At 42.1% G+C, this 13,530-nt stretch overlaps 1 protein-coding gene across 3 annotated transcripts in view; it reads right to left on the minus strand.

Annotated features, from left to right (window-relative positions):
* Positions 1-13,530, minus strand: part of znf438 (zinc finger protein 438) — a 62,420-nt gene that overhangs the window by 23,423 nt on the left and 25,467 nt on the right. For all 3 annotated transcript variants that reach the window (XM_084048971.1, XM_084048972.1, XM_084048970.1), the window contains exon 2: positions 7,802-7,905. The gene's annotated coding sequence lies outside the window, so the exon portion shown is untranslated. The remainder of the gene's footprint in view (positions 1-7,801; positions 7,906-13,530) is intronic.

Consider the following 13,530-nt stretch of genomic DNA (forward strand, 5'->3'; position numbering starts at 1 on the left):
CCACCCCAAGGGCAACACATCACACACAGACGCACACAAACACACACAAATCGGTTGAAGGACGGAGCGGTTTCGGCTTTCAAGCCGAACCAAGGGCCTGCTTTGAAGCGAAGGGCAGTACTGTATAGCGAGAGCGGGGCAGGTGGGGGGCACTTTGAAGGGGCTTGTGTTTGAGATGCAGGGAAGATAGGGGGGCACCGGGGGCCGAGCTCTCGGCCCCGCCGTGTGCGAGGGATTGTCGTGCGCGCTTCCTTAATGACGGCTGCTCCTTGAGACCCGTGTGCGAGATCAAAAGATTATGCAGATGATCCCACCCGTTCTCCTCCTGGTGAGGTGAGCTTGGGTTTATAAAAGCAGGTCAACGGCGAGCAGCTATGCTTTTTATTTAGCATAAAGTGGCCTTTCCAAGGTGGGTATGCTGCCGGCTATGTGAGGGGGAACATTACATTAAGTGAAGAGGCAAAGTCTGGGGCGAGTGGGTGGGGGGAGGGGGGCAGCAGATGCACTCAAACCTGGTCGCAAGTTAAAACCTGACACTGTCACTGTAAATTCAGGCAGCTGTGGCTACTTTCATAACAGCAAAGAAGGTGCCGAGCTTAAAGTAGCTGGAGGTGTGTGTGTCTGTGTGTGTGTGTGTGTGGGGGGGGGGGGTGTGTGTGTGTCATACACTTTGGTTTAGTGCAGTGGTTCTCAACCTGGGGGTCGCGACCCCCAGGGGGGTCGCCAAATAATTTGGGGGGGTCGCCAGATTTTTGGTGAATTTGAAAAAAAAAAAAAAAAAAAAAAGGTTTTTTTTTTTTTTTTTAAACAAAATATTTTTTTATGTTATCATTAATTCGTGTTTTATCAGTTAATTTACTCAATTTACCCACTTTTTGGAAAAATGTTTTGAAAATAAACAATTATCAAATAACCTATTATAATTAAATAACCTTCGCGCGCGCGAAAGGGACCGCGCGCGTGCACGCGGGGGGGCGCGGGAAATAATATCATTATTTTGGGGGTCGCGGCCTGAAAAGGTTGAGAACCCCTGGTTTAGTGTGTCCAGAAAAAGCAGGATTCGTTCTGCCCTTACAGGAACCCAGTTCATAGCAACTCACACCCACACATTTTGGGAGAGTAAAAATGTGTCTATTAGGAAATGAATGTGCACAAAGATAAAAAAAAATAAAAAATAAAAACTTTTGTCTAGTTGCATATTGCAATAATAATGTGTGGTTGTCACAAAATCCCAAGGCACACCTGGACTTGTGTCCCGGTTCACGACACACCAGTGTGCCAGTCAGTACAGCGTTTGACAGTCGCTGTGCTGGAGTGTCTTTGATGGCCGTTTATAGTCCCAGGAAACATTGTCTTGGCAGGATCAAAGACAGTCCCACGCTATAATGACTGTAGTTACCTTCACTGATGTTGCTGTTAAAATAACCAGACATCATCCCTGCTCACTCTAATGGAGGACCTGACTTCTGCTGGTGGAAGGGACATTAACGATGCGCTGAACTTGTTACGAGGTGAGAAGAAGCCCCGCGGACAGAGGGCAGCTATTGCTGGCAAAAACAACCTGCCTTGTTTCTGACTCTGCAAAAAGCTTGAAGTCAAGAGACAATGTTAAACCCTGTTTAGTTGACTGGAGTCCCCCGGGGGTCTATACTAGGCCCCTCCTTTTTCCCTCTACACCAAATACCGATTGATCAGCTATTTTCACTGAATGTTCGGCCCAGAATAGGGCCGCTAGGGTTCGTGTGGTTAACAGATCAGCTGGCTAGAGAGACTACTCCTTCTGATTAAACGATGACATCTTACAATCCCAGATTAGGACTTGATTAGTAACGACAGGTGCATGGGAGAACCTTACAGTTACAAAGGCTTACATAAGCTTTTAATCTCACACTAAGACCAGTGCAAACACTGATAGAGAGAGAGAGAGAGAGAGAGAGAGAGAGAGAGTGAGAGAGAGAGAGCGAGAGAGGAGAGTGATGAGTTGAAGAAGGAGAGGAGAGACAGGAGAATACAGGGAAAATGTGATGGCTGGATAGATGAGCTATTTTTATAATGAGGTCAATGTGAGCTGTGGGATTTCGTTCTCCTGGGAGAGAGACACACACACACACACACACAGAGGAACTGTATGGCTCCTGCCGACGAGGGCTGCCTCTGTCAACAGGAGGGGAAAGAGAAGAGTGGTTGGTTCATTCTCCCCCACTTCCAAGGGTTCACACTTTGCCATGATGTTTGTGCCCAAATGGTCATTGAGATTTTATTTACCGTACATATATGAGTTATGAGTTAGAAGATGAGAAAAGATGAGAAAAGAAGTCATCACTTTGCCACTACTTTCACCTCGTTTAACAACGCTGGCATGCACTACATCTCCTTTGCACAAACACACACATTAACATTTAGTTATTTAAATAAGGTTATAATGAAATAAAAGCTGCCTGACAGAAGCAGACACTTTATTTACCGGAGAAAGGTGACCGTGGCATCAAAACTAGGATTGTTTTAAACTGGATAAGAGGTTCATTTCTTTTCATTCAGACTCGAAATGATAGAAAAGGCTAAGGTTGAGCTTGCAGTGTTAGTTCACGATCAGATGAAAGATGGACTGTTGAGACTAACACTCTTAGAATTTTAGGTTACAAAGTAAGTTCTAAGTACTTATTTAGTAGGTACTTAGTAATTAGGAGTACTGCCTTGAAATATATGCATTATTTTTATATTTACACATCGATTTCAGCTTGGACTAGATGGTAGATAATCTGTTTTTTAGTATGGTAGATAATCAGTTTTTTTTTTTTTAAATGTTTATTTATTGCTTTTGACCAGCAAATAGTACATAGGAAAAACAGTTGCCATAGGATGTCAAAAGTAGTTTTTTTTTTTTTCCCTTGTGCCCTTACATCTACCCCCCACCCCAATCCCACATACAACATTCAGACATGTAACATACACTTAACTCAAAACAAAATAATAATAAAAAAATAGATAATAAAAAAATACAGAAAAGAAAATAGTCAATTCATATGTATTATTTCCCTCACTACCCCTCCTAGCCCTCCCCATGGTACATATGGAGTGTATCCAAGAAAAGAAACATAGCAATCTATTATTTTCTTCCTTTAACATGTATTAACCTAGAGCTTGTCAACGTGTCGATGGCAGTGTTTGCTTTATCTGTCCTGTAACGTCTTTAATTTAGTTATATATTTAATCATAGGGCCCCAAACCTGATCGAATTTGCCCGGTGATCCTCTCAGATTAAATTTTATTTTCTCCAAATTTAGGTACATCATGAGGTCTTTAAGCCATACAGATGCTTTAGGGGCCAGTGGTGACTTCCACTCCAGTAGTATCCTTCTTCTTGCTATTAAAGATATAAAGGCAATATTCTGCTTTATACCCCTTCCGATATGTTGGTGATCTGGGCAAATTCCAAACAACGCCATCTCTGCACCCGGTGACAACTCTATGTTCCAGGCTTCAGCAAGATGTTTAAAAATGGCAGTCCAGTAGCCTTGTAGGCGGGGACAAGACCAAAACATGTGTGTCATATTTGCTGGGGACATATGGCATCTGTTACAGGAATCTGTGATACTTGGGTATATTTTAGAAAGTTTAAAATTAGTAAAATAAATACGGTGCACCACTTTAAATTGTATTAGGTTCAGCCTAGCACATGATGTACTGTCATTCACTCTCATTAAAGCCTCCTCCCAAAGATCATCATCTATAACCCTGCCCAGTTCATGTTGCCAATCTGTTTTAATTTTGTCCAAAGAAATAACTGTACGAGTACAAATTGAGGTGTAAACCTTTGAAATTAAACCTTTCCCCCTCATGGAGATGTCCAAAACTGTGTCAATTAAAGAGTTGGGGATAGCATTTGGAAAGGAGGAGTTATTATTTTTCACAAAGTTTCGAACCTGGAAATATCGGAACAGATGAGAATTTGGGAGGTTAAACTTTTCACACAGTTCGCTGAAGCTACAGAATATATTGTCTATATAAAGATCCCTTAACTTAACAAGGCCTGATCTCTGCCACAAAGAAAAGGCTGCATCATTTTTGGATGGGGAGAAAAGGTGGTTGTTCAGAATAGGGCTATGGTTAGACATTCCTCTGAGTCCTAGGGCAACTCTGAATTGAGACCAGATTCTTAAGGTGGAGACCACAATTGGATTAGTTGAGAATGTTTTAGGTTGAATAGGTAATTTAGATGTAAGTAAGGCTAGAAATGAGGTGGTAGGACATGTTTTAGCTTCAAGGTCGCACCAGGTCAGTGTAGGATCCTGTATCCAGAGTATCATTTTGTGTATATTGGCTGCCCAATAATAGTTTCTGAGATTAGGTAGAGATAGACCACCTTCAGAGCTATGTCTTTGTAAAAACTCCTTCCTTATCCTAGGAATTTTACCTTTCCATAAAAAGGATGAAATTAGTTTATCTACTGTTCCGAAGAAGGATTTGGGTAAAAAGACTGGCAGGCTTTGAAAAAGATACAGAAAGCGTGGGAGCACATTCATTTTGATGCAGTTTACTCTCCCGGCAAGGGTTATATGTAAGCTATTCCATCTTTCCAAATCCGATTTAAGCTTGTCCATTAGAGGTGGGAAATTATTTTTGTAGAGGTCTGATAAGTGTCTACAGATATTCACACCTAAATATTTGAAATAGTTTTTAGACATTTTGAAAGGGAGGCACGTTTCTGGGATTTGAAGGGCCAAGCTGTTTATTGGGAAGCATTCACTCTTTGAGAGGTTCAATTTATAGCCTGAGAAAGATCCAAATCTGTTCAATAGTTCTACTGTCTGGGGAATAACGGTTAACGGATCAGATATAAATAATAATAAATCGTCTGCATATAACGAAAGAATGTGTTCTGAGCCCCCTCTATAAATCCCTTGAGTGAAGTTGGCAGATTTAAGCGCCATAGATAGCGTTTCCACCGCCGCGGCGAAGAGCATAGGGGACAGGTTGCAGCCTTGGCGTGTGCCTCTGCTGAGTGAGAAGTATTGGGACCTTGTGCCGTTCGTATTCAGTGATGCCTTAGGTGAAGAATATAGAAGCTTTATCCAGGATATAAATTTAGAGCCCATACGATACCTTTTAAGGACCTCGAATAGATACCCCCACTCCAACCTATCGAACGCTTTCTCTGCATCCAAAGAGACAACCACCTCTGCTGTCTCAGTGGATGCAGGGGAGAGAATAATGTTAAGTAAGCGACGTATATTAGAGAAGGAGTGGCGGTTCTTCATAAATCCAGTTTGGTCTGGTGATATAATATTTGCCATAACTGGTTCGAAACGTAGTGCTAAGGCTTTAGCTAAGATTTTATAGTCTGCATTCAAAAGGGAAATAGGCCTGTATGAGCTACACTCAGTGTGGTCCTTGCCTTGCTTAGGCAAAAGTATTATTGAGGCTTCAGTGAGGGTTTGAGGTAGTGCTCCCCGGTCCAGGGAATCATTATACATTTTTAACAAAAGGGGGGATAATTTATCAATAAACTTCTTATAAAACTCTATAGGATAACCATCAGGACCGGAAGCCTTCCCACTTTGTATTAGTTTAATTGAGTCTTCAATTTCACTTTTTTTTAATGGTTGATTCAACTCTTCTGCTTGAATAGCTGTTACAGATGGAAATTCCAGGCTGTCCAGGAACCTTATCATGTCAGAGTTGTCAGCTGGGGATTGCGAAGTATATAGCTCTGAATAATATGTTTTAAAAGAGTCATTAATAATTGCCGGGTTTACAGACAGTTCACCCGACGGGGTCCTTATTTGTTTAATTTCCTGAGAGGATGCTTGATTCTTAATTTGATGTGCCAGAATACGTCCTGCCTTCTCACCGTGCTCATAAAAAAGCCCACGCTGTTTTAACAGTAATTTTTCAGTCTCAGTAGTTGAGAGTAAATTATAATTCATCTGGAGATTTTGCCTTTCTTTCTCTAGTTCAGGGGACCTTGACATTGACAGTATGCTGTCCAGCTTTTGTATGCTTTCCAAAAGTTGTTCCTGTTTTGCCCTTTTCAATTTATTTTGCCTGGCAGCATATGATATTATCTCCCCGCGAAGAACCACCTTTAATGTCTGCCATAGTAAAGACGGGGATATATGTTCAGAGTCATTAAAGTTAAGAAACTCATCAATTGCTTTAGAAATAGTATCACAGAATCCATCATCACTTAACAGTGCACAATTCAACCTCCAGGGAGGTCGTGATTTCAGGGGAAGTGTTAGTGAGAGGTCAAGTAGCAATGGAGCATGATCAGATATCACTATAGCAGAGTATTCAATATTATTAATTGCAGAAAGAAAATGATCATCAATGTAAAAATAATCAATTCTTGAAAAAGATTTATGGACATTAGAGTAAAAACTAAACTGTTTTTCATTTGGGTGGAGATGGCGCCATGGGTCTGTGCTTCCTATTTGACTCATGAAGGATGAAATTGCTTTAGCCATTTTAGAGGGAATTCCCCGTTTTGGGTGCGATTTATCCAACAATGGAGATATTGCGCAATTAAGATCTGCCCCCAAAATTAGGCGGTGAGAGTTTAAATCTGGCAAGAGTGATATTACTCTTCCAATAAATGCTTCGTCATCCCAATTAGGAGCATATAGGTTTACAAGGACAACGGCCACATTATTAAGAGAGCCTGATACAATTACAAACCGGCCATTAGGGTCCGCTATAACAGTAGTGGGGTAAAATTGTACTTTTTTATGTATTAAAATTGCTGTACCCCTTGCTCTACTGCTGAAATTAGAGTGAAAGGATTGGCCAACCCATGACGCCTTTAACCTGTGATGGTCCTTATTAATAAGGTGAGTCTCTTGTAAAAAAGCAATTTCAGTTTTAAGGTGTTTCAAGTGTGAAAATATTCTGCCCCTCTTAACTGGACCATTTATCCCTTTAACATTCCAGGAGACAAATCTTAAGCATGTTCCTACATTTTTTATTGCATTAGCCATAATCAAACTTGAAGTTTAAACTTAATATCATAATGTATATATTACCACAAAAGTAGTACCATAGTTCCTTTTTGAGGGTAACTTGGAGGGAAAGCACGTGGGAAAGAGAATGAAAATAAAATACATGACTAGGACATACACACACAACACAGTGACAACACAATGACAAGGGACAAAAAGCGACCCGAGAGAGACACACGTATAAATACACGCGTGCACGTATACTCCCGCCCACCACCCTTGGTCCCACACAGACGCCAAAACACGACCCCACACCCCATGACAAAAAAAAGAAAAAGACACTCCTAACCATTCCTAGGCTTGTCCAAAAAAATAGGGCAAGCAGCAGGACTCCAAAAATCATATTATTTCTGTAAGCTATAAATCCTCTAACCTACCTAACGAATTGCACGCACTACCGTGCATCTTAAATGATATTACCATTGTCCAATATGAACCAGTAGTGATCGACCATATTTAAACCAGTATCCCCTGGACTTCTCGACCTCACAAACAAATCAAATAGGTTATTTTAACTATATGCTATCTTGTTTTTCACACTAGTCAAATTGTCCCCCTTCCCCGCTTCCCTTCCCCCCCTTCCTCCCCCCCTCTGCCACCAAGACATACTAGTAATTAATACTGATAAACAAGGAAAGACTGTTCAGGGGGTTAAAAAGAAAAGAAAAAGAAAAAAGAGAAGAAATGGGCCTATATATAATCAGTTTTTGAGCTCTGCTGTAAAGTGCATTGGCCCTGCGATAACCCCAGCTGTTTGCACTGGATCATAAATTCAAATGACTAAGTATTACAAAAATGTTTACCGATTGGATGGTTCCTTGCTCCTTAGCGCCTCCCTTGGGGGTGCCTCCTCCTCTTTTGGGGCGGTGCCGGGGGTGTGGTCCTGTCCCCCCCTCTCCGCTCTCCCCTGGAAACGTGAGAAACACCAAATGAATTATCAGAAATGGCACATGAAGACAATTTTATTTGAGTAGTAAGAAACCAGACCCGGCTGTTTCTTATGCAGACGTTCATCATTCGTGTAGCTGCTCTTATCCAGGGCTGTTTACATTGAATGCAGCAGCAGAACATGCATTAAATGGCTTGCCCGCTGCCTCCGTGTGTCGAGGTATAACTGGCAACACGGCACAGTGACAAAGCACGCTAGACGCCTACATGTTTCACACACTAGTGACAGCTATGCATGACCTGTTTCACAAGCGCGTGCACACACACACACAGATACTGTACACACACACACACACTTTCTCTCCCCCTTCTTCTAAATGCCTGTCACTTTGGCCTTCCATTAAACGGAGCAGGGGCTCGTTTAGCTAACGACATCTGGGCGTTTGGGGGACGCAGGCTGCCCACTCAGTCATATCCCACTGTATTAAATAAATAAATAAGGAGCGCTCTTCTGTGTAAATTATTCATTTAACACGCCTTATCCTCTTCCAGCAACCTTGTTAGAGCACCCCAGGAGTGGGATGGGAAGGTGTGGGGATGCAGGGATGGGATGGGGCGGGGGGGTGCGGGGGACAAAAGGAGGGAAAGCGTAGCAGAGGAAAAAGCAGACACTATGCTTCATATGCGAGTCAGCACAACCAGCGGTGCATCCCTAAGCTCTCTGGCTGCTCAGTCAGGTAGGGGGGCTAATTCACTCTGACACCTCCTTTGTTTCAGGTGGGGGAAAGAGCTGCGCGCGCACACGTACATGTACACATACACATACACATGCGCACACGCACACACACACACACACACACACACACACAAATCTCATGCGCACACACACAGGTTCCCACTCCAACGTGCACAAACACAGATACACACCTATCTACCTACCTACAGTACATGTCCATACACAGAAAGACAAAGAAAGCAAGAGAAAGAAAGCAAGGGATTGAGCAATAAAAGACAGAGAGAGCCAGCGCTCGGTGCATATTCATAGAATAATCATTCTAGTTGTCTGGATAAATTATTTAGAAACGAAGAGTCTAGAACACGCGATTCTGGAATGCGTTGGCTGTGGGCTTTTTTTCTTCTGCTGTCTGCAGAGCTCCACATTTCCACAACACAGTGAATCATCCACTCCCAACAACCTGGCTCTAATGAACCAGGATGGGAACACGTAGAAAAATGCTTATCCTCAACAAAAATACACTTCTAGATATTAACCTCAAGGCCAATCGCACAACACTGCTGATCAGCAAACATTTTCCTGCGGTGTTCTTGGCAGGATAAAGCTGACATTCATCCAGTGCGACACTGCAGATAATAGCCTAACTACATTTATACAGTAACAGTGCTTCTGGGCAATATACCAAGTTACATTATATTTCTTATCTTATTAGTAAATAAAATCTATATGGAAATATATTGGTATATAGCCTACACAATTTATCGAAAAATATCTCTATATTATGAAAATGTCTTTCAAGAATGTAAGGGACAATTAGATTTCAGCAAAGACAAACATAATGTGAAGGTATGGAAGCATACAATACATAACAATATTAATCCTGGTGTTCAAAAGATTTTTAAAACCTTGCCTACCCAGGCCCGTGAAATTTGGAAGGCAGTCATAGCCAATTGGAATGGAATCTGAAAATCTGACTGATACATCTTGATCACATGACCCCAGAGATGGTGAGTACTGATTTGTGTGAGTTTTGGACAAAATCTGTAGTAGTAGCCAAAAATGTAGTTTGAAGAAAACCCCAAATGGCGAAAATCTAGTCTGGCACAAATGGCCGGGGCTTATATGGGGAGTTGCGACATGATCCAAGGAATCCAGGGAAATAAAGTTCTAGGTTCAAGTGTTATAATATAAGCCAAAGCGTGAAATGGCCTGTAATAGCACCACCATGAGGCCAATTTGAAACATTTGGGGCAGAGATTCTTCCTTAACCTACTTTCACACCCATCTGTCCAACGTTGCCGGAGATTAGCTGCTCACAGACAGACGGACAAACAGGGGAGAATTCAAACATTTTGAAAATAGTAGATCTAAAAACTCACAACAGCTTGTAGATCGGGCTATTTTCACTACTTGTCATACGACAAAGTACCGTATATAGGGCTTAAGTGGTTAATGAATATTCAAGAAACTAAACAATAACAAGACTAACAGTAAATATGGTGATGACTTTTAATTCATATTGTCAACTACTCTCTGTACTCTTCAGTACAAGCCCAAGTCTTGGGCTAAAATCTGCAATATATCAGACTTTTTCCTTAAAAAAAGAAAAGAAAAAAAGACTGCTATACAGTATCGCTCGATTTTATGCCATTAAGGGTTCTAGAATTTTGGCTAGCATCCATTTACTGGCAATCATAACTAGCGTGCATTTTTTTCTCAAGAATCAAGATCTTGATTCAAATGTCTTGAGAAATATGCACCCTAGTTTGATTGCAGGCAAATGGATGCTAGGGAGCTCAATGGCACGACATCTAGGACTGAACTTACAAGCAGCCAGAGGGGGGGAAAAAAACAAAACAAAAGTAGACAGACAGTCAACAGAAAGTCCTTGAATCACCCCGAGGCTGACCTGAGTTCTGTTCCATTTCTCTTAGCCTCACAGTGGGGGGTCTGTGTCAGATGTGATGCTGCTCGTTACCCACTTCTACAGTTTGAATTGGATTTAACAGGCTTTGGCCCTGGCCCGCTAGATCAGACTAATACAATGAAACCTGTGTGTGTGTGTGTGTGTGTGTGTGTGTGTGTGTGTGTGTGTGTGTGTGTGTGTGTGTGTATGTAGTTAGGAGTCGATCACAAAACACTCTTTCATTTCCAAATAACACCCTGAGGTGTTAGTGCTGCGGTACAGAGGCGGTAGTACAGAATGTGAATCGGCTCTTGAGCTCATTCTCGCTCCACTGTCTGTGATGGCTAGGAACAGCCTTCTCGGGTTCTCACAGGCTACAACTGTGAGATTATGAAACACGGAACCCGCGATACATTGTTTGTTTAAACTACTGGGTCTCGAAGTTCCCAGCGGTCCTCGAGGGGGTTCCAGGGAGTCCCCGGCACTTAGGCAGCATTTCATTTTTCAGCTTTTCAAAAATAGCCGATCTGAAAGCTCACAATGTGCTGTGATGTGACTTGTTGTGAACTTGTAGATCGGCTGTTGACAAAGCTTCCCTTTTGGGGGTCTCTGGCACAAAATCTTTTCTAAAGGGGGTCTGTGGCCAAATACAGTTTGAGGGTCCTAGACATGAATGAAAATGCTTGATAACCACTTGTTTAAACAGCAGCAGCAAAGCTAGGAATAAAACAACACATGCCAGTAGTAATAGCCAAATTAATTTCTGCCTCAGTAATTCGTCACCCATCGTCCAGTCCATTGCTAGGCTATATCAGGCTGATCTCTCCAGACCTTCAACATTCCCATGGTCAGAGAGTCACTGCAACTGCCACGGTCTCCTCTCTATCAGGCCCAGTAACCAGCCAGCAATGTAAATGATTACACTTGTGATTAAAGCTTTCCACTTCAAACAGACCTGCTGTTTATACAGGCCTCGATATAGCAGATGGGATAAAGAACAGGCAGGTAGTTTGCTATGCTACAGTATGTTTGCACGTATCTGTACATGCATGTGTGCGTACGTGCGCGTGCGTTTGCCTGGGTGGATGATGAATGTCATTATGCACTGCCTCGCTGGACATACATTCATAATGACGCACCAAATGCCATTCTGCATACTACAGCCTCCACCTACAGTATATAAACTCTACAGCCTCCCATCCCCGTAGGCTGGGAATGACATACGTTGTTTCACATTCAAAATGATTACATTTCCAAAGGCGGAGAGGTGTCCGGGAAAATGGGTTCCTTTCTTCCCTCTTGCTTTAGATATTTGTTGCTTCTAGGAGGAACAAGGATATCACCAGAGCTTTAGTTCAAAGTCAATCGATTGGGCATGCTCTAAGGGTCAATGTTCTGTTTTAATAAAAGGTATTATACTGAGGTTTCTTCTTGATGCACATGAAACTGGTATTTTTATACCTGCTTCTATTTGATGTGATTTCTATACCTGATGCTCCGTTTTTACATTTTCTTACAATGTGACTTTGCATATGAAACTGTATTTCTAAATACCTAATAGCTTTTTTTATCTGCTGGTGCTGGATGTGTTCCACATGCACAAGTAGCATTTCTGCTTTCCACAGTGCTATTCATCTAATGCTATTTTTTAATCATGCATCTAATGAATATTGGACTTATATTTGATTTGACTGTGCCTTCCTGTTATTTCACTGTATTCTTTGTTCCTTTCCTCTATTCCCGCTTCCCCATTAAACTCTTTCTGTAAACTGCAATGTTGAGAGCCTGCACCAAAAAAAATACTTGATTCTGCTTGATTTACAAGAAGACAGTGAAAAGAGACAGACATGTGGGATAGGTGACATGTTAACAGGTCCTGATGGGTGGAAAGCGAACCCGGGATGTTGCCGTCAACACGGTGGACTCACTGACTGGCTGAGGCACCAGGGCACTCCCAATAAAATAACCTACAACGATACAGTTGATCGTAAACCTGAGCAAGCCTCACGTGGCCTTTGACTTAATGAACAAGCTTCATTTCACAGGTTCTTTCTTTTAATCTTAGGGCAGAATGAGAAGGACAAAAGTGCAAGGTGTCCCGCAGCTGCACGCCTCCATCCCAAATTAGACCAGACCACATGAAAAGCTGTCGTCTCTATTCCGGGGCAGGGGCGGGGGAAATTACAGCCCTCCACTCTCTAGCCTACCATTAAACCGCAATTAGTGCAGCGCTACACTAGTGATGTCATCAACAAGGGACTTGAGAGGAGCTGAAAATAACGGAGCTTTGCCTATGCAGCAACACCCATCAGGTCTAAACTTCATGCAAACATTTCAATGTTTATCTCTGCCAGCTTCGTTGAGTGAAAACGCATCCGAAAAGGCTGGGTTCTCGATTCCACCCAGCCAGTGAACAACTAAAATGTCAGCATTCTGTTTTAATTCCCTATAACTAGAAAATAAGAGAGAAAAAAACCCTGTCACTTAACCACTTTCAACATGGCATCCCTTTTTTGGTCATTACAGGCAAACATTTTCAAAAGAATTTAACATAAAAAAGGGCAACTCTGAAATATGCTAAAATAGCTGATCTACAAACTCACAACTTGTGAGCTATTTTTTAAATAGGGTTAAAGTGGTTAACCTGGTTTGACTGAATTGACCCAGGAATTTTAATTCCAAATCGTGACTGGCACAGTCCCCAGAGAGAGGGGTCAGTGTGTGTGGTGTTGACCCGCTGACCTGCGAGGAGACAAATCATTTTTGACTCACCTCTTTCATCAGCCCTTTTATATGGCACCACAATCCCCATGTAACAGCAAACTAGAAACATCCAGGTGGCTCAACCAGTTCTTCACCCTCCGACCCACTGGTGGAAGGTAACCAAGTACATTTACATAATTACAAATTTGAGGTACTTTTACTACTCCACCACTTCTCTCCACTACAATTGTTTGACAGCTTAGTCAGCTTTAGTTACCTAGTCCATGGGCCAGGCCAAT

The sequence above is a fragment of the Gymnoscopelus microlampas genome (assembly GCF_963454915.1).
Source record: "Gymnoscopelus microlampas genome assembly, chromosome: 22".
In the NCBI taxonomy this organism is placed as follows: Eukaryota; Metazoa; Chordata; class Actinopteri; order Myctophiformes; family Myctophidae; genus Gymnoscopelus; species Gymnoscopelus microlampas.